This window comes from Macrotis lagotis, chromosome 1, assembly GCF_037893015.1.
Source record: "Macrotis lagotis isolate mMagLag1 chromosome 1, bilby.v1.9.chrom.fasta, whole genome shotgun sequence".
In the NCBI taxonomy this organism is placed as follows: Eukaryota; Metazoa; Chordata; class Mammalia; order Peramelemorphia; family Peramelidae; genus Macrotis; species Macrotis lagotis.
Window position 1 is genome coordinate 325,006,139 of NC_133658.1, and position 22,064 is coordinate 325,028,202.

The following is a 22,064-nucleotide window of genomic DNA, read 5'->3' on the forward strand; positions in this document are numbered from 1 at the left end:
AAATGTGTGCTTACTTAGAAAAATATTAAATATCTAACTTAAAACAAACAATAGAGATCTTCAACAGTCTAATCTCAGAAAGTGAAATTGAACAACCCATAAATGAAAAAGGTCCATAAAGAAAAATCTAGAGGAATTTATAATTTTATTAAACATTTAAAGAATAACAAATTTCTACACTAAATTTCTTTTGATGATGAAAATAATGACCTCTACAAAATGCTTGTTTATCCTTAGATCCCTAAAAGAATTATAGTCAACAATGGGTCCTTTTTAATACAGTAAAAATTAGATGTCTGAAATAAAAAATTAACATTTTTTGTAATATAAAAGTACTTGACACTTTCAAAATGCACACACAAGAGTAAAACAAAAAATTTCCTCATCCCACTACTATTTCATATCATCTAGAAAAACAATGTCAACAAGAGAAGAGAAAGAAATTAAAAGCATAATCAGACAAAGAGGAGACAAAATTATGCCCATTTGCACATGACACAATTTAGAAAGTCTTAGAGAATCAGCAAGGAAACTAATTAGGTCAATTGATACTTGTAGTTAAGTAGCAGGATACAAAATAAATATACACAGAAAAACAGCAACAACTATCAGCATTTTTATTCAGCAAAAATAAAAGCTAAAGGATAGAAAGAGAAATTCCATTCAAAATAAGCACAAATTATCTGGGAGTCAATCTACCAAGATATGTTTAAGACTTTCATCATCACCATCATCATCATCTTCATCCTCACCATCCTCATCATCATTGTCACTGTAGTCATCGTCATCATTGTCATCAACCACCACCATCATCATCACCATCAAAAATAACTGACTTTCAACAACATTTTACAAATAGTTCATTGTTTTCTCACAACAGTCCTAAAAATCAGTACCTTATTATCTACAAATAACAGTTGAAAAAATTGAAGTTGAAAAAGCACAAGTGATTTGCCCAGGTTTATAAAACTAGTATCTAAGAAAAGATTTGAACACAGGTTTATCCTTACTACAAGCACAGTTCTATCAAGGTCTCCTAACTCATAAAAATGATCAAGCCTTTTGCAGAAAGAAGGAATGACAAATATAAGCATTATCTATCTCTTATGGTTGGGTCCTGTCAATATGCTAAAAAAGATACTACCATTTGTTATTTTGCCTACCAAATTAGCAGGAGGTTACTTCATAGATATAGATAAAATAATAGAAAAACTCATGCAGGGGCAGCTGGGTGGCATAGTGGATAAAGCACCGGCCTTGGAGTCAGGAGTACCTGGGCTCAAATCCCGCCTCAGACACTTAATAATTACCTAGCTGTGTGGCCTTGGGCAAGCCACTTAACTCCATTTGCCTTGCAAAAACCTAAAAAAAAAAAAAAAACTCATGCAGAAGGGTAAAAATTCTAGAATCTTGAGGGAAATAGTGAAGAAAATTAGAATAGCACTCCCAAACTTCAAAATATAAAGCAATGATCTTCAAAACTAATTAGAACTGATTTAAAAAATAGGAAAGTTGATAAGTGGAACAGATCAGAAAAGGAAGAATCGGGGGTGGGGAAAAATAAACATAACTCGGTGCCCAATCAAATTCAATGATGTAAACTACTTGAGGAAGAATACCTCCTTTAAAAAGATTTTCTAGGGAAACTGCAAAAATTTGATAGAAAATAGGTTTAGACTAATAACTTAAAAAATATATACTATAGTTCCAAATGAATACACAATCTACAATTAAAAGGTCATACCATTTTAAAAAATAAAAGTAAATGGAAGAATATTACTTCATTACTGTGGAGACTGGGAAGAAAATTTTCAATTATTTCAAGGGATAGATGTGATCATGAAAGAGAAAATATTAATTTCTACTACATATAATTAAGAAATTTTGGCACACTAGAAAAATTAATGCAACTAGAGAAAAACAGAAATGGTCAAAGGGAAAAATGTGTCAAATAGCTGACAAATCTTTGTATTTAAAGATATTTAGGGAATTAGCATGAATAAATAAATGATCAAGAGATATTCTTCAATAGATAAGTGAGAAAAGGATATGAATACATTTTTAAAATAGTTGTAAAGTATTATAAACCATGACTCAGAATGTCCCATTCTCTGGGGGATAGATTCCCAAAAGTCCTTTGGCTCATAAACTTCCATCAAATAGTTTACTCTTAGTGTTCATATCTAGGTTTCAAAAAAAAGTGTGAATAACAGGGTATCCAGATCCTATATAAGCATTTGAAATTACGATTGGATAAAATTTATTTTGTTTCAAGAGAATGTACAGGAGGACTGACTGTACATAAACAACTCCAGAAAATACACAAAGTAGTCTTAGCAGGTCAGAAGTTAAGGGGCGGGGCAGTTAGGTTCCTATGCAAACTTATGACAGTTTGGTAAAATCCCTTTCCTTATTAAAGTCTTACATAGTGCCTCCCAGACTTATAACATCATCCAGTGATTTAAATTCCACCTGGAAAGCAAATGCATTTTGTAATTGCTGAATGGACAACAAATTCTTTTCTCACTGGACCTGTACTGTTCAAATAACTCATAGCAATAGTGGCAATCATAAGAGGTAATGGCAAGATCTAACTCTCCTACTCCCCATGTCTGGCTTTAATTTCCTCACTGTTCCTCCAGTCAAGGGCTAAGCTGGCAATTCTATTCTTTCTTTTGTTCTTTTTTTTTTCGCAAGGCAATGGGGTTAAGTGGCTTGCCCAAGGCCACACAGCTAGATGATTAAGTGTCTGAGGTCGGATTTGAACTCAGGTACTCCTGACTCCAGGGCTGGTGCTCTATCCACTGCACCACCTAGCCTCCCCAAATTCTATTCTTTCTTTAGGAACTCTCTTCCTCTTGCTCAGGAAAACAGGTTCTCTCGGATGTGGAGTTTAGTCATTGAGCAATGCCAAAAAAAATATCACTATTCTCTAACCAAAAGGCTAGGTGCTGAGATTATGTGATTTAGGAAATCAAAATATTCATATGCAGAAGAAGGAAGAGTTATGCTCATAAAATTGATTAGGGGAACTCCTCTTTACACAATTTAACAATTGCATAAAAATCCTTCAAATGACTTATTGATAAAGAGAATGTAAATGAAAACAACTTTGAAATCTCATTTTACACCCAGTAAGTCATCAATGATGACAAAAGATTGAAATAATCAATGTTGAATGAGCTGTGGAAAGGTGGTCACACTAATACACTTTGGTAGGGCTATCAGTAATGTTTGCTTAAAAATCTTGTTCTTAAAAAGGGTTAGCGGTATATAGCCTTGACTAGGAGTGGAAGGGACTCCCTATAGACAATCAATTTATCATAGAATGTGAAAGTTAAGAGGGACTTTAGAGCTCACCTAGGCCAGAGCCTTTTCAGAGATGAAACTGTGTCCCCCCCCAAAATACATTTGATTTTCCCTAGATCTCAAGAATAGTAAGTAGCAAATCTGGAATTCAAACACAGGTCTAAAAGTATGCTATGCTCATTCTCTCATTCCATAGGCTTTCAACACTCAAAACAGAATATAGCAGTCTCAGGAGGCATTTAAAATGAGATGTGGTTATTTCCTGAATCGAATTTAATTCTAGTATTGGGAGAAGATACATATATGGGTCAGCATAGCCAAAATGCTTCATTTCTTTGAGCCAACCTTCTGATGATGAGCCTTTTCAAATACAATTTAGCTGTTTCTCAGATTATAGACAGAGTAGAAAGCTGATCCCAGCCTCCAAACCTCTCTAGTTCAGTAGGACTTATCCTCCTTATCCTCTTCAACCTCTTTCATGATAATTATGCTTCATTGTTTACAAAGCACCCTGCTCATAACTCTGAGGCAGAGTTTGACAGCATTACTATTATTCTTTTACAGGTGAGGATACTGATGCCCAGAGGAGGAAAGACATTTTCTTGGTATCACTCAGATATTGTGTTGGAACCAGACCTTCAAGCCCCAGTGTTTCTACCACACACACCATGATGAAGAATAAGCAAGGTGTTAGTGAAAGGAGATGCATAGATTGATAGCTTCAACAAACTAGATAGTGGTCAGATGCTGCATCTTGCATATACTTGCATATACTAGGGGGTCTAATAAATGTTTGTTGAATTAATGAATGACCTGCAAACAAACTCTCTTTTCACTCTTCTTCTTTACCCAAAGTTCCTTCATACAGTCCTAAGCAGCCAGTATAGAGGAACCAGTCTCTGTTGGCTGGTACTTTGACAGTCTAGCATCTTGCTCCCATGAGCCAGGCCTCTAAATGACAAATGCCTTGTTTAAAATGATGATCAAAACATCAAGAAGAATTAGATTAAATGCTTAGAAAAATCCCAGTGGAGGACACACTCCTTAGAAGAATTCCCTACAGAAACCTTGAAACTCTAATTACCGAGTCCTATCTAGCCCCCCTCCCTTTCACCCCACTCATTAGGGGCCTGGGGACCCTTCTTTATACAGGACCCAGGGGCATCTATTGCAGGTGCCTCCCCCCAACCCAAACAGCTCAGACTGGTCCCAGGGGCCTGAGAAAGAAGTTTGTGTAAACCTTCCCCACCCTCTGCCATCTGGCAAATCCAGCCCAGGGAAGGTGCTCCAGGGGAGGGCAGAAAAGAAGCTAGACAATGAGACGCCTCAGCTTACCAAGGCTCTTCAGTTGCAGTTCAGCAATAATAACAATTCCCATATCTCTGGTCCATTGTATTTTATAAAACATTTTCTTTGTGCCAACCCTGATAGCAGTTAGGGTAAGTATTATTATCCCCATTTGACAGAAAAGGAAAGTGAGATTCAGTGAAGGAAAGTGACTTGCCTGGTGTTGTATCTCACATTTATAGGCATGGTAAGGTTCACTAGGTGTTTACATGTATAACTTTATTGAATTGGAGTAATAGAGCTAATGAGGCAGATAGGGGGCCTTGGATAAAATAAACCAGATAGTTCAAATTCGGTCTCAAATACATACTAGCTGTGTCATCCCTGGAAAATTACTTAACCCCTATTTGCCTCATCTGTAAAAGGGGGACATACTGGAGATGGAAATATCAAATCACTCCAGTATCTTTTCAAGAAAATTCCATGGGGAGTTGGATATGACTGAATGACTTGAATAATAACAATGGAGCCAATGATGGAGCTGAGCCAGGATTTGGATCCATAATTCCTGACTTTATTTCACTGTAGTAAGATGTAGTTGTCCCTCCAACACATTTTTATTCAAAAAGTAATGAAGTGGCAGGTCCCAAGTGGGAATGCCAAGATGAATAAGAACTAGTCCTTATTCTCATGGACTTCATAACAGGCATGGATATAGCATAAATTCACAAATAACCAAAGCATCAAATGACACTGAAACAGCAGATATTTCAAGATTTTAAATGTTTTGTAAACATTTTGCATTCAGCATCTCCTCACAGAACTGACATTTTTATCCTATTATTATCTCATCTCCATTGACGAAAGAACAGTTTTAGAGAGATTAAATGACCCGTTCATGGGCACAATACCAGTTATTGAGTGTTGTCAGTGGTAGAGACAATATTTGAACCAAAGTCTTGCTGACTCCATATTATACTATGCTATCTGAAATCACGTCTGTGATTTCATCTGTGAAGTGAATTCTCAGGGGAAAAAAACTCCCTTTACCAATGCAAACAGGCACATTTTCAGCAAGTTTTGGCCCAGGGATTCTAAAGTATTAAGAGATTTGTCCCATAGCTCATGCTCTTCTTGACTCCAAGTTAAGAACCCCATCACTATCCCATGATGCATCACATGAACCTGTTTCTTCATCCATCAAAAAGGGAAGACAATCACTTGCTTGTTGTAATAGTATGAAATATATAAAAAGTAATTTGTGGAGAAGTGCTAACAACCAGAGGAATGAACAGATAGTAGTGACTGGGGATGATATGATTCTTCTTTAATCAACTGAGGTCTGAGACTTAATCAAGAAGGCAGGGACTGAAGCCAACATTCATTTCTCACTCTACCTGCCTTGAAGCTTGTACTGATAAGGACATGTATACTGTGTTAGGTCACCACAATGACAGAAATCACCAAGAGATCTTTTCCATTAGGAATAGTATTGACAATAGTTTGAAATTTTCCCTCTCATAACCAAATCTATGGGACCACAGCCTTTTTTTCCCCTTTAAATCTCTCTGGCATTTTCTTTGTAGGGTTGTCAACACTAGAGTAAAATTAGATACCTGGCCAAGGAACTATATTTCATCACCCTGTCTTATAGATTGTAGACTTTGTAATACATACAGCTAGTATACATACATATATATATATATATATATTTTCCTACATACATATATATGCATTTATGTATGTTTGTGTGTATGTATGTGTGTTTGTGTGTGTAAAAAGCCCAATTTTCTTTTTCTAATGAGACATTTTGTGAATTATCTGCCAAATTAGAGCTAGTGAGAAGGTAATTTCTAGAGGAATAGTAGAAAAATTAAATCAAGGGAATTCTCCTGTTCATACTATTTCCCACATTTAGTAGCAATTGCTCTCTGAGTGATTTTTTTTAGTAAGCTAGCATTCTCTTTTGAGAAGAAAAAATGACTTCTACAAAGCACTTTGGTAGATCAATGTAGTTTATTGAGGGAATTTTTTTGCAAGAAAGAGAGGTTTTGAAGTGGGTTTAAGATGTATATTCCTTGGTTCTTTAAGTCTTTGTCTTGAGATGGTTCTTCACCAGTTATGTGACTTGAAGGTTCAGATAAACTCATGGGTAAGGGAGATAGTAGCTCCTTAAATGGTTTCCAAAGCATTGTTAATAACATCAAGATGAATTGTGTGAGTCACAGAACTCTACATAGAATGTTAATATCAAAAGTGGTTCACCAGCTTCTAATTTTTATACAGAAAAAAGAGTGACCTCTCTTACACACCAGAGATGTTTCAGTGTTCCAGTTCTCAGGGATTCTAGCCCAACTCCCTCATTTTACAAAGAAGGAAACTGAGGCTTAAAGAAGGAAAGTGATTTGTCCAAGGTTATGGAGAAGTCTTGTAACCATGCTTCCTGACTTCCAGTCCAGGACTTATTATATATCATCAAACTCTCTCACCATCTCTAGTAATTTCTGTCGAACCTGAGAAGATTGACCTTTGGTCACTATTAGGAACATTCATTGAGAGCAAGGAGACAAGAAAAAAGGGAAAGGCCCCCAAAATAAAACCCAAGTCCTCCTGTGGTGGCAATGAAGGCCAAAAGTGAGACATTGGATGGGACTGGTTTATACTCTTAATATACTCATGGGGGAAACAATGTAATAACCAGGCAACCATTTACATATTGGCAATAGAAGAGGAGGAAGGGCAGGATAGACAAAAACTGTTAATTCAGAGTGATATATGAGTGCTTGAATATATAATTATAAAAAAGAGTTTTATTTGCCCTTAATTCCCAAAAAGGACCAAAGACATCACAATGATGGATTTAACTGAAGCAGACCTGCCCAGTCATCAGTTTACTTATGACAAAGAGCTCTAGATAGTCAGAAAATCTGAGAACTAGCACCTTCTAACTGAGGTCACATAGTCTGCTCTCTGGACCTCAGTTTTCACATCTGAAAAGTGGGAAGGTCCAATCTAGCTCTAAAGTGCTGTAGAATAACTTTTTCTTCTAAGGACTCTTCCATCTATAATATTCTATGTTTTAAAACTTTCTTCAGTTCTGTTCTGTGTTCTGTATTCTAATCATTCTCCCAACCTCTGATGTTCAAAGAGAAACTTGAGTATTTTTTCTCTAACCCATCTACATTATATCCCATGAGGCCCTGTTACTTCCCCATTAAACTATATTCAAAGTTTCCTATTTTTGTGAAGAAATGAAAATGAACCTAATGTACTTATCCTGAAATACACCAAGGCCAAAAAATTACATTAAGCCAATAAACTCAGGTTTTGTTTCTTTGCAAGGACCAGTTCCCTGGTCAACAGCCTTCATCTACCAGTGCAACTTCTGGTTTTAAAAAGTGGTCTGGAGTTCTTTAGAAGTCGAGTGACTTGCACAAGGCCATATACATAGTGAATATGAGTTAAAAGTGTGATCCTTCTGATTATAAGTCATCCTAATTCTAAGATCACTTCTACCCACTAGTGACGACTATCTCACTTTACCTTCTCTAAAGTAAAGACCATTTTTTAAGGATAAGCATGGTTTACCTGTTATCCAGGGAAACAGCCAGTAACATCACACTTCAAAAGAAAGAATGGAAGAACATGGCTCTTCGAAGTATTTAAAAGGAATTTGATCCATGAGCCAACAAGTAACCTAAAAATTCTCATGCCTGCTAAAGCTGATGCAGAGCAATAGCTAAAGGCAGGTGGGGAGATCAAGGCAGTGAAAGTACCTGGCATGTCAGTCAAGATGTGATAGTTTTATTTTTTTTTTTATTTGAAAGCTTTTTTTGTTTTAAGATGAGCAGCCTTGTAATTTGGAGCGGCCTCCTCTCTAAGGGAGTTGAGCACTTTAATATTCCCAGACAAAAGAATTTGGCTGCTGATAGAGAAGTGGAGAGTTTGCATAATGAGATCCAACTCTGCTGAGTTTCCCTGTTCCCCAATAGGAGTAAGAAAGTGCCCGTCTGACTGATTGATAGAAATCTGGTCTGGGCATGCCGAGACAGGTATGTACAATATCTCCTTTGTTGGTAATCAAAGTCGGCTGAATTAGACGATCTTTTCTTTCTTATTCCTATGTAGCAATTTGGAGGGCTCGGATGAAATGTGTTGCACTACAGCAGCACCAATAAGTCACACTATCTATGTTGTGACACACTGAATATTACTAATTGTCAATCACAATACACCAGCCTTGTCAAGATGTTCACTTCTCAACGGGCTGGCTCAGACCTGAAGTGATTTTTAATCAAATGTTAATAACACAGCATCTGTCAGTGGACCGTGGGTATCATACAATAAGAAAAAGTTAACATATGACATGGCAAATTGTAATGTTTTCATTTTTAGTTCTTTCCAATTATCTGTGGAATTTCTGGCAGACTGAGAAGTGAACTGACATTATTGCAGGCAAACTCTACCGTGCAAATGAACATGTCTATTAAAGACAGTTTTCTGACTTGCTCCACCCCCCACCCCATCCCCAAAATACCTTTGTAATTCCACTCTCTTTCCTGTCCTAAAGGATCCTCTCCAGTAAAGCCCTACCCTGCTTCCTAATAATTATGAAAAAAGACCTCTGTGTCTGTCTCTGCTGAAATCTTACCCAGCCTTTAAAGAGCAAAACAAACATTACCTCTTCCAAGAAGTCTTCTATGATTTGACCCCACTCCCATCCTTAGCAATGACTCCCCATGTTTGGCCTAACAATTACATCATTTTATAACTTTTCAATTTATTTCTATTGTGATGTTGTATATTGTTACTCTCTCTGTTTCTATCTTATGTTTCTACCAGACCACAGGACCCATCAGAGTCAAAACTAGGTCTTATCTAAACTTTATATCTCTCCCAGTACTGAATACAGTAGTTTATATGCAGAAGAGGTTTAATTAGTATAATGGATTAATCACATTAAAGGTAACTTTTCTCTGCCATGTTTTTATAATTATATATTACTCTCCCACACATAAACATCTTACAAAATTATGCAATCCAAAATTACCTAATAAGCATTTATTAAGTGCCTATTGTATGTTCCAATAGGTACTGGGGACATAAAGACAAAATGCAAACCTTTTACATTACTCCCTCTTCAAAAGAGGAGTTCAAGACATTCAGCTCCCTCTTTTCTCTGTTTGGTTCCTGAAGAACTAGGGTACCCTGTTGGATCCACATGGGAGAACTCTGAAGACTATCTACTTTGGAAAATGGATTTTGAGTATCTTCACCATAACATAGGTATTTTGAGAACATTGAATTTGGAGATAGGAAACCTGGGTTAAGGTTCTTATTCTATCATTTTATATCTTTCTAATGCTTCTTCTTCTTTTACAAAAAAAGAACAACTTTGTGTGATATGGTTTGAAAGAAACTTAGAGCTGGAATTTTAAGACTTGAATTTGAATTCTGATTCTGAATTTGAGTTCTGTCCTGCCTCTGTCACAAGACTGCTATGAGGATCAAATAAAAAATAAAAAATAATTAAATAAGCCAATACCCAAGCAGTACTTAAAAGAGAAGCATGGCATAGAGCTAAGAACACTGGACTTGGAGTCAGGAATTGTGGGCTAAAATCTCAGCTCCTTTGTGATCTTGGGCACATCATTTTAAAACTTGAGGACTAGACAAGTCAATCCTGAAAGTTACTAATAAATCCAAGAGCCTGTGAATAAATGGCCTTGCCATCTCTCTGGAAATCATGTCCAGCACAGTTTTCAGCCACAAGGATCTGTCTATGGTTCTGAACCTATATTGCACAGGAATATCATATGTCCTAAGTAAATAGTTTTAAATTTGAGAAAGCTGATTTCCTTCTATCTAATCAAAATTTTCTTTCCATCAACTTTCTCCCATTGCTCATAATTCTGTTTTGTGGGTCCAAGAAAACCAAACCAAATTCCTCTTCCATATGATGGTCCTTCAAATATATTAGCATAGTTATTGTGTCTCTACAAGTCTTCTCTGGTTAATTCAACCAATTTTCATATGTCTTGATCTCAAGTCTCCTGATCATCCTTATTATAGAGCTCTGGGTAAGCTTTAGCTTATTAATTTCTTTCTTAAAATATAATACCCAGACTAAACACAACACCAAGGTAGCTTGATAAGTATAACAGAACAAGGGTAACTTCCTCATTCTGTACAGTATCCTTAGTCACCTATATCATCATTACTTCACAATTTTTATAGTGCTTCACAAAGTTTTTTCATTTTTGTTTTTGGGTTCTTTTACAAGGCAATTGGATTAAGTGACTTGCCCAAGGTTACACAGATAGGTAATTATTAAATGTTTGAGACTGAATTTGAACTCCGGTCCTCTTGACTCCAAGGCTGGTGCTCTATCCACTGTGCCACCTAGCTGCCCCACCCAAAGTTCTTGTCTCACAAGAAATCCTCTGATTTATTGTCATTTTTAAGATAAGAATATCAAGCCTTACTAATTGACTTGCCACCATTAGGTATCTGAGAGAATTTTAACCAGTCTACCATTCTTACCAACATGACACTCAAGGAAACCTGGAAGTAATATCTTATATCATTGCTAATTATTTATGAATTCTTATTGTATATTTCAGCCTTAGTATCATTCTATTAAAGGAGGGAGTTTCATTATAGCAGAGTCTCTGGGTCAATATATATGCCTTTGATTTTTCCCTTTAAAGGTGTGAAGCTTCAGAAATGTAATCCTCAACTTGACATCTAGGAACAAGTTAGCTTGTGGCTAATTTACTATATGAGGTAAAAAAATGGCCTAATTGAAGGAACACTTTCAGAAGACTTGACTTCAAGTTTCAACCATGACCCTGACACCCTGAGTAATCCAGACCAATCATATTCTTACTGTGAGTTTCATTTCTATAATCTTTATAATGGAAAAAAATGATACTTCCCCTTCAAAATGAGACTCCAGAAAAGAGTCCCAACCTCTCAAATTTATCAAAGGTTGTTTACTGGATTAATCACATAACCCCCCCAACAGTGCTATTAATGAATAGCCTATATAAAAATTTGAAAAAGTAAATATTCAGTCTATTTAAAGACTATAAAAATACTTTGTAAATTTTAACATGACATTTTTGTTGTTCAGTCATTTTTCAGTCATGTCTGACTCTTTGTGATCCCTTTTGGAATTTTCTTGGCAAAAGTTTAACATTTCCTTCTCCAATTCATTTAATAGTTGAGGAAAATAAGGCAAACAGGGGTAAGTGACTTGCCCATGGTCAAATAGTTATTGAGTGCCTGAGGTAAGATGTGAACTCATGACAATATTTTCCAGATTCCAAGTTCAGCACTCTATCCACTGCCCCATTTAGCTGCCCTTTAATATGATACAGAAATAAATTATCATTATTATTACTTTTATTGTTTTTGGTTTTCTTCCTCTGGAGATGAGACCATAGATGCTTCCTGATCATAAAATCTTATATTTGAAAGATTCCATAGGAGCTCCCCACTCCAAATACCAGAAGCAGGAATTTCTTATCAGTGTCCTTAACAAGAGGTTGTGTAGCCTCTGCTTGAACACCTGCAGTGACTGGGAATTCATTTTATGTCCTGGTTGCCCATTTCAGTATCAGACATTTTCCCTTAATATCAAGGCAAAATCTTCCTCTCTGCAACTTCTACCCTTTGTTACTAATTCCACCTTCTGGATCCAACCAGAACAAATCTGATTCTTTTGCCATATGACAACCATTCAAATGCCTGAAGACAGAAATCATGCCCTGCTAATTCTTCTTTTCTCTAGGCTAAACATCTCTCCTATACATTCTCTTCTCTGCACTCCTACAGCCACCACCCTAGCTGAGGCTCTTATCTCTTACTTGGATCATTTCAATAGCTTTTGTCTCATGTCTACCTTACACCCCCCTCCCATTTGAATCTATTGTCTTCTCAGTTGCCAAGATGGTTTTCCTGAAGCAAAAATCTGGCAATCTCTCTTTCTCTAAACCCCCTCTTTCCTTCTCTGTCTCTCCTTCTATCTTTCTCTGTCTCTCTTTCTTGCCTGTTCTTTCTCTCTCCTCCCCTCTCTTTCCCTGCTTCTTTCTATCTCTATCATTCTCTCTCTCTCTCTCTCTCTCTCTCTCTCTCTCTCTCTCTCTCTCTCTCTCACACACACACACACACACACACACACACACACACACTGCACTCAATTGTGGAGACTCACTATTAACTCCAGGACCAAATATAAAGTCCTTTGTTTAGCATTGAAATCTCTTCACAACCTAGTTCCTTCCCACATTTCCAATCTTCTTATATGTTAACCCCCTTCATAAACTCTATAATCTAAGTACACTGGGCTGCTTGCTGCAACCCAAACATAATACCCAATCTTCCATTTCCATGACTATTCATTGTGGTGATCTTCCACTTCAATTCTTAGAATCTCTAGCTACCTTAAAGATTCAGCTCAAGCTTCAACTTCTACAGGAGAACTTTCCAGATACCCCCAGCAGCTAAGGTATTTCCTATACTTTTAAAAAGATCTTCCATCCACCGTGTGTGTGTGTGTGTGTGTGTGTGTGTACACACATATATTTGTTTTTCAGTCATTTTGGTCATGTCTGACTCTTTGTAACTCTGTTGAGTTTTTATTAGAAAGATACTGCAATAGTTTTCCATTTCCTTCTCCAGCTCATTTTACAGATGAGAAAAGAGAGGTAAATGATCATTCAGTGTCACCTAGCTAGGAAGTGTCTGAGGCCAGATTTGAACTCAGGGAGATGAGTTTTCTGATTGCAAGCAAAATATTCTATCCACTGAGCCATTTAGTTTGATCCCCTGCATTTTGTATATACTTAGCTATTTATATGTTGTTTCTCTCCTTAGAATGACAGCTCCTTGAGGGTAAGAACCCTTTTCCCCCCTTTCTTTGCAGTCATGGTGCTTAGAACTATAAATGCTCAAGAAATACTTTTTGCATGCTAGTTTAGTTAAATATCCCTCTTATTTTCAATTGCTTCTCATAAAACATCATGCCAAGTTACTTCAGGATATTAATCTTCTTTTGTTCATACTTTAGTTCTCTTATGACTTCTAAAATGTGGCACCCAGTTCCATATAAATAGAAGATATGGGCATCCCTGCATGGAAGGAGAATATATATCCCCAACATCAAGAAAGAGGAGATTGGTTCCTAAATGGAGTAGGGGTAATTGCCCAAAATCACAAGTTTAAAAAATGTTAATTCATGAAATGAATGCTCAGTATCCTGAGAAAGTTAGTTGGGCTAAAAGAGAAGTCAGGAAAGAAAACTGGATAATAATCATTCCAAGTTACATTCCCATAATTATCTCAGGTTCAAAAAAGTGTTTCTCTCACAGCAACCCCATGGGGTAAGTAGTGAACTATTTTTATCTCTGTTTTTTTTGAGGGGGGCAATGAAGCTCAGTGATGCTAGGTAACTGGTCACACAGGTCACATAGTTTGTAAAACCCAGAACTAAGACTTGAATTTAGGTGTCCTTACCAATAATTCTTCAAGTTCTTCACCAGATGCAGCTGCAGATGCAGTTGGTCCTCAAATGATCAAACTTTGCTTCTTTAACTTGGCTATAGCCGTTGAACAGAGGTATATGTGTGTTTATTACATTCAAAGACATGTAACTTTCAGACTTTGGACAATGGTTCTTTCTCTTCACTGAATCTAGATGGCAATCAGTATGCTGTTGGCACTAGTCTCTATATGCACCTCAGCTTTTGATAGTTCTGACTTCTCAATAAACCTAACCCCCAAAACTAAGTTTTTTTTGCTAAAATCTCCATTGGTTTCAATTAAACCAAAAATTTTTAAATGATTATTGTTAATATTGAAATATTGGACTAAGTATGGATGTTACAAAGGAAAAATATGTGACAGTCCCTGCCCTTGAATAGCTTTTCATTATTGCTATACACAATACACACACACACGCGCGCGCGCGCACACACACACACACACACACACACACACACACACACACACACACATATATATATATATATATATATGAAAATATGAGGTAATTTAAGAAGGGAGAGAATACTAACTATTTAGGAAACATGAGAAGTTTTGAACAGTTATCAATTTATAAACCGAGTCACAAATGAAGATCACATTAGGGTTCAGATCCTGCAATGAAATGGGAAATTTTGAATTAAGGCAACAGCATGCAGTCCAGTTTGTATGGAATATAAAAATAAGGCAGAGTACCACCAAATTATTCTTCTGGAAAAATATATTGAAGTCTCTCTCTCTCTCTCTCTCTCTCTCTCTCTCTCTCTCTCTCTGTGTATGTGTGTGTGTGTGTATAGCTTTACATTCAAAATTGAGATGAGAATTTGGATCTTAGAAGCCATAGGGAAGAACTGATGATTTTTGAGTGAGGAAATATCTGGCCCTATATGTGCCTCAGGAATAATCTTTTGGCAACAGCAGGGAAAATGGATCAGAGAAAGATGAGTCTGGAAGAATGGAGATCAATTAGAGAACTATTGCAATGGTTCTCATGAAATCTGATGAGGGCACAAACTTGTGTGTTGGCCATGTGAGTGGAGTGAAAGACCTATTCATGACATGTGAAAATTGATAAGAATTGAAAATGGATTGGATATGTGGATTGAGAGGTGGAAGAATCAAGGATGGTTTCAAGATTGCAAAACTGAATGACTGAAAGAATAGAAATACTAGTAACAAAAAGAGGTTAACAGGGGATGTCAGGTTTGAGGAAAAGACAAAGAGTTCCAAATATATTGAGTTAGAAATATCAACAAATTATCTAGGTAGAAATGCCCAATAGGCAGTTGGTGAGATGAAACTGAAGTTTGGGACATAAAGGCTGGAAATGGATATTTGGGAATTATCTGCATAAAGATAATAACAACATTCAAGAAATAACCAAGGGGGAGAATGCAAAGACAAGTAAAAGAACCAGGGCAGAACCATAGAGAATTCATATGCTAATGGCTAGACCCCTAGAGTAGTCACTAATGGGCAAGTATCAACTTGCAAGGAGGTATATAGTGGAGTGCCCCAGGAATCTGTCTTGTCCTTGTATTCAGCATTTTTTCAATGATTTAAATCAAACCACTGGCATGTTAGTATAATCAGAAGATTTCAAGCTGAGAGGAATAGATACCAGAAATCGGATTCAAAAGTATCTCAACCATCTAGAACTATAGGCTAGTTATGACCACATGAGATTTAATAGAGATAAATGTAAACTTTACCCTTGAAATTAAAGACTCTACCTTTGTCCTTTAAAAAAATCAGGATTGTTTGCCTCACTCCAGTGCTATGCACCTTTCCTATTCTCACTGGTTTTTCAAAGGTTTCTGACAGTGACTCAGCAATTACATTTGCTAGTTCTTCTCATACTCCCAAAGGACAAAGTTCACTTGAGCCTGATGACTTGAATTCATTGAGGGCATTTAGATGCTCTCCTCATTTATTTTCTATTTCAAGTCCCAGTTAACCTTTTTTGTTCTGTCCTCCCTGTACAATAGTAATTCTCCTTGTAAGAGAAAACAGAAACAAAATAAGAGGTGAATAGTTCAGTCTTCTCATCATTATCCTTTATCATTAATTCATCCAGCCTGAGTAGGGATCCCATCCCTTCTGTTGATCCTTCTTATTTGCAGAATAATATACAAAGAATACTTTTTGCTGTCTTTAGCATTCATTATCAGCCTCAGCTTAACTCTGGTGAGATATAACATACTATATAAATTTAAATCACTACATAAAAATTGGTTTTGTTGTTCTTGTTATCATCATCATTGTCTTCTTCCTCATCATCATCATCATGAACTTTAACATTTCTGATCTTATCCTTATAAACCCTGCTACTCATTTGTATTCATTCTCATTTTTTCCATCTTCTAAATATATTTTTGGAAAAATCTTAGTTGGTTGATGATTTCCCTGAATAACTGCATTTTGATGCTCTCCCTTCCTCTCTCCTTCCTTGAAGCTCTCCCTTCATCCAAAATACTTATTTTGTTGTATTTTTTATTTTTGAGTGATTTCCCTATTTCTTGGTACCGACTACCTCTACAGAATATTTGCCCTTTGATTACTACTTATGCCTTTTTTGGACTCCTTGAAATCAGCTTCCTAAAAATCCATGGCTCTTCTTTTTCAAGCAATCTATGGAGCAGTTACTTTCCTTCAATGTTCATTTTTACTTTAGCAATGAATTCCTTTTGGTTGGTCAGAAACTACAGAAAGGCAATTCCTCTTGGCATTTTCTATGCTTTTTTAATGAATGAAACTTTCATTAATGTGAGTGAAAAATTTATCAGATTGCCTGCTTTAAGTAGAGAGTAAGTGTGGGGAGAGGTGGGGGGAGGGGAGGGAAGGAGCGCTGTGTTTGTGTGTGTGTGTGTGTGTGTGTGTGTGTGTGTGTGTGAGAGAGAGAGAGAGAGAGAGAGAGAGAGAGAGAGAGAGAGAGAGAGAGCTCTGACATATTTCCAGATAATTAAAGTCCCTAATATTATTGTATTGTACTATGCCTCCAAGCTATTTCCTCCTTTGATTCAGGTAGTCTGTAGTATTCTCTCAAGCCAAAATTGTTTTCATTTCTTCCTTTAATTATCCTCAGCTAATAATCTGCATCATATTTCCTCACTTGGGTACCTGAATTTCTTCACCTAGGAGTATAGGATAATAGATTTGAAATGGGAAGGGACCTCAAATTTCATCTAGTCCAGTCCCTTAATTTTATAGATGAGGAAATCTAGCCCTAAGAAGGTTAAGTGACTCACCCAAAAATCAAATAGACAACAAGCATCAGAGCCTGAAATCTGAAAACAGGTCTTCTGACTCTAGTTAATTCCACAATTATATCTTCTTAATGCACAAAGTTGCTCACTAACCCAAGTAACTATTTTCTTCTTTTGGACTCTTTCTAGAACTGCTTCATCAGTTCACTGAGTTACCTATGAGGTCAAATTTGCCTTCCTTGTATTAGGAGTTCTAGTTCACTCCTTTTATTACCCATACTCTGTGCAATTCTATATAGACATCTGAGGTCACATACTTTTATCACTATTTCTTTTTATTCCTGCCTCCCATGACTTATTTGTCCTTTCTTCTGCTATATTTCCTCTTATGTTGTTGCCTGCTTCTCTCTATGTTGTCAAGTATGACAAATCTGCATGGGCAGTTTTGTTCCTCTCTATCACTACATTCATTATAGTTTAAAGTCCTCCAAATCAGATCTGTAAGACTACTGGCAAATGTATTTTAATACCCCTTACCATCTATATACTATCTCTGACCAAAATCTCATTTCTTCTATATTTTAAATCCAAATCCAAAAATCCAAATCATATTCTCAGAGATTACCTTTTAGGCCTGTTGATAACTTCCCCCAATCAAGCTTATTTTTTCTATTTCAAATGCTTCCAAATATCATGGATACTTTTGAGTCTTCAGGAAATATTTTACCCAAGATTTAATAATTCTAATCTATGCTTTACAGGATTTTTAAGTGGCATAATTTGCTCCCACATGAATCTCTAGGAGTGAGCAGACATTATCAGCATTAACAAGTTTCAACTAGTTAGATTTCAGGCCCTGACTACTTCCTATAAGACATCAAACCTCTTTCTGATTATTATTAATTGATAAATTGACTCTGAAGTATCCCATAGCAGGGAATCAGTAACAACTACTGCTCACTGATTCTTTCTCTAATGCTTACTAGGATTTCTCATCTGGAAACACTTGAGGATCATGATTGCTTGGAAAATAAGAAGCCTCCACCTTTTAAAATAGTCAAATTCTCTCATGTCTACTTAAAGGGTCTTGATTTGATCACTTAGTTTTAAACATTCAGTGGTTCTTATCCTCCACATTCTTCTATTTGCTCACCTCCAATAAGATTTCCTCTTGGATCTTTTTTTTCTTTATTACTCCATGAAGTACTTCTACTCTTTTAAGGGACACTTTATTGTCTCTGTTAACCTAGAATAGAGATTCATCCCTCCAGAGTTTTTGGTTTTTCCTCTAAGACAGAAACAAACTCATCTTTGTGTTTAGATAGGCAGGTAGGTAGGTGTTATTGGGCTCAGGATGGCACTCTCCACATTTGAATAATCTGACACAATCTCCCTGAGAGAAGTTGAAGGAAAGGGAAAGAATCAGTAAGAGAAATAGTCATACACTTGAACTCTAAGATCCATTTGGTGGATGATGGTGGGGGAAGGGAAGAGAATGCTAACATGAGTGGAAAATGAGACACTCACAAACTGGTGGGGAGAGAGGAAATGATCCTAAATTATCATGGTTCTATTTGGTGATAAACATAGAACCATTTAACTGAGCCAGAGGAGTCTGGCAAATATGTGAGATTCAAATGCCCTCAAAATTTTCTTAACCCATAATATTTCCTTTAAACCAAATTCTAAGTCTTGTCTCTTTTTAATAACTCTCTTGAATAACACTTGTGTCAAACTTCATTCCACCCTTATATATTTAAATGTATTTAAAATATATTTAATCACTCAAAATAGTTCAGCCTAGGTATTTACACTAGAAAAATCAAGTGGATGAAGAATGACTCCTGTCTTAACTATGATATCCTATCAGAGAGACAATATATAGTATATTAGATTATATACCTTGGATAGAAATTGTGCATGAACAATAAGCCTAGAATTTAGCAAGAGGAGGAGAGTAGGCTGGATTTTCTATAGGAATTTGCTTAGTGCTTTTAATGACCCTAGGTATTTCCTTGAAAACATACACTAATCATTTTAACAATGTTCTTTCAGTGATGTTCCAGATCAGAGAGTCTTAATCTGGAATTTGTGAATTTGTTTAAAAAATTTTAATAACAACAGTATATTTAAATATAATTAGCTTCCTTTGTAACCATATCATTTTATTTTATGCACTTAAAACATCATTCTGAAAAATCCATAGGTTTCACCAGACTGTCAAAGTAATATAAAAAAGACATAAAATATATAAAAATGAGAATATAAAAATGGTGAGGGATTTTTTGTTCTATACTGAAAGTCATGTGACTACTATATAATCTCTAATAACTTCAAATTGAAATCCAAAAAAGGAATAATGGAGAATTGTATGAAAGAAGACAGAAGGGGGTGGCTAGGTGGTGCAGTGGATAAAGCACTCGCCCTGGAGTCAGGAGTACCTGGGTTCAAATCTGGTCTCAGACACTTGATAATTACCTAGCTGTGTGGTCTTGGGCAAGCCACTTAACCCCATTGCCTTGCAAAAACCTAAAAAAAATCATATTGTTAAAGAAGAGAGAAGGCTCAAACACTTTATTAACCAAGCACTGAAGAGGGAAGCGACAAATAGATATCATCATAGGGAGACATAATGGGAAAAAATGGACTGGCCATATATCAAGAACAAGATATAGCTAGTTGATATATGTGTCATTTAGAAATCCATAACTTTGTTCATTGCTCTAATCTTACATCAAGAGATCACCTGTGGAAACGTAGAACTGCCTAATGCATATTAAACCTCACTCTGATGGTGACTTCTATTTCCTGAGTTAACTTATAGTTTTCCCTCAAATACTTCATCATGTGACTCCAAGAGCTAGTAGGACATCCCTTGTCCATATGTGAATGGATTTATTATATTGCAATGAAGTTCTGACATCCTAACCTTAAAGCTTACCTACTATTATTTATTTATCATTTTGCTTATGATTTTAAACTTGGTTGTTAATTCTGCCATAGGTTTTTATAGACGTTACAGCTCTTATATAAGTTCATGTCACAGCTGAATTATTATTGATTTGGAGTTCCATAGTCCATCCTCCTTGACCATTCATAGTACAATACCACTGTGTTTCAGAAATACTTTCTATAAACTAATAGATTGTCCTTTGTTCCTGAAGAAAACCATGACATAAAGGAGGTGATGCCATGACTTGCAAGTGAATTGAATTTAAATGAGGGAGGGCTGATATAAATTAGGATGACTGAAGATGACTCTGGACACAGTGGGAAACCTTGGCCTTTTTAGGCCTTTTAGGCCTTTATTTTAGGCTAAGTAAGGAATGAAGCAGAGAATATCCTCATTTACCTTCTCCAAAAAATCAGCCTGAGAGGGGAAAAAACCCTTAGTTTCTGGCCAAAAAGCACAAAAAACCAATTGCTGTTTCCATCTACTCTGAACCAATCAGGGCCCAAATAATGAACAAGGGAGCTTGGCCTGGTACTTATTAGCCAATCAATGAAAGCTAGATTAATTTGAGCTTAAGGCATGGTCATTAAGAAAGAAATCTAGGGGTGGCTAGGTGGCTAGGTGGCGCAGTGGATAGAGCACCGGCCCTGGAGTCAGGATGTACCTGAGTTCAAATCTGACCTCAGACATTTAATAATTGCCCAGCTGTGTGGCCTTGGGCAAGCCACTTAACCCCATTGCCTTGCCAAAAACCTAAAAAAAATCTAACCATTAAATCTCAGGGTATTTTGCAAGGTTTCAGCAATCAAACTTTACATTCTTTTGAATCGAGCACCTGCAAGTAAGGTTAAGATACCCTTTGTGGTCAGAGGGAAGGGAAGGGAAGGGAAGGAAAGAAAAGGAGGGAGGGAGGGAAGGAGGGAAGGAGGGAGAGAGACAGACAGACAGAGGTAGAGACCGAGAGAGAGAGACAGAAACAGAGAGACAGAGACAGAGAGAATCAGAGACTCAGACAGAGATAGACACATAGACAAAGAAAGAAAGAAAGAAAGAAAGAAAGAAAGAAAAGAAACAAAGAAACAAAGAAACATGCATTGCTCAATTGTATAGTTACAATGGGCAAATTCTACTACTATTCACAGAGGTTATTGTTTATTCTTCATTCCCAAAGAGTACCAAGTCACCAAGAGGGTGGTAGGGTGATATCATGATGTACAAGTGAACTGGATTTAAGTAAGGGGGAACAGTACAAAAGGAAACTTTGGGCATAAGGGACACCCTAGGTCATAAAATATCTGAGTTGAAAGTTTTCTTTGAAACAGAAAGGACACCACCTTTGGGAAAAATTCAAGAATTCTAAAATATACTATTGCTATAATAATTATTAATATATTATTATATAAATATTATTATTAACTTATTAATATAATAGATTGTGAACAATCAGAACTGGGGAGGAAACTGACAAAATGATTATAATAATGTAAATGGAAAGAGCAACAACAAAATGCTCCAAATTGAAAGTTGTCATTGTAATGACCCAATTTGCACTGAAAAAAAAAAAGATGAGACTGCAACTTCCTTCTTTTACTGGGGGGGGGGGGGGGCTGGATGTAGATATGGAACATCACAAAATCTGTCAGACTTGATTATTTTTTCCTTCATATTGGTTACAAGTTGTTAACAACTCAACATACAATTTACTAAGTGCCTTCCATGTTCATTCAGGTCATTCAATTAACACTTATTAAGTATTGTTCATA

At 36.3% G+C, this 22,064-nt stretch overlaps 1 long non-coding RNA gene across 8 annotated transcripts in view; it reads left to right on the forward strand.

Annotated features, from left to right (window-relative positions):
* The window catches only part of LOC141505604 (uncharacterized), a 419,909-nt gene that overhangs the window by 218,246 nt on the left and 179,599 nt on the right, over nucleotides 1-22,064 (forward strand). For 2 of the 8 annotated variants that reach the window (XR_012473646.1, XR_012473650.1), the window contains one exon: nucleotides 3,874-16,953. The exons of the other annotated variants lie outside the window; for them this stretch is intronic. This is a non-coding gene — a long non-coding RNA (uncharacterized LOC141505604). Of the gene's footprint in view, nucleotides 1-3,873; nucleotides 16,954-22,064 lie in introns of those variants that run through there. 8 annotated transcript variants of the gene reach the window in all.